Source organism: Octodon degus, unplaced genomic scaffold (assembly GCF_000260255.1).
Source record: "Octodon degus isolate 3935 unplaced genomic scaffold, OctDeg1.0 scaffold00014, whole genome shotgun sequence".
In the NCBI taxonomy this organism is placed as follows: Eukaryota; Metazoa; Chordata; class Mammalia; order Rodentia; family Octodontidae; genus Octodon; species Octodon degus.
In genome coordinates, this window is record NW_004524590.1 from 13,638,951 (window position 1) to 13,639,717 (window position 767).

Consider the following 767-nt stretch of genomic DNA (forward strand, 5'->3'; position numbering starts at 1 on the left):
AGCAATGAGACAGTTTCAAAACAGGTTAGAAGGACAGTTACAATAATTAATACATTGCATATTGTTGTCTTCACAGCACTTATTCTTCTTTATTAATTTTATTCAGAAAAAAATGCAATGTGACAGCTTCAAAACAGGTTGGTAGGAGAGTTACAACAATTAACATATTGCATATTGTTGTCTTTGCAGTAGTCATTCATAGCACAAGATGCAGACATGATGTCCTGTCCAAACACTACTAGTACAGATCATTCTTCTTATTGAATTAAGAGAAAATAGCTATATATCTATCCTATTTTGTATATACAGATACAAATTGTCCATTTATACCTTCTTTTTTTTTATTCAGTTTTGTCAGGCATAGGTATTCCATTGCCATCCAAATATTGTAGGTGCATAGATTCAGCAAAACATTCCAATATAGTCTAGTAGTCCACAATAGTAGTGGGTTATCCACAGGACTGGCAATGTCCGAATCTGATGATGTGAGCCTTCCACAGCACAGCATATTAACATGGCTTCACTTTTCACACACTACACTTTTCTGCTGGATGGTGAAGACCAAGATAAAACAAGACCTATATAACAAAAAATGCAACTTTTGTATCTGACATGGTCAGTCAAGTTCTCTCAGAACTTATCTGAAACCCTGTACCACACTTTTTAGATCCTTTGTCAGTATCAGCCATGTGGATGAGTCATGGCCATTGCTTGGCCAATTTGCTCTCTGTGAAAGCCTGAGAAAATGTTTTCTCTCCATGTGACTC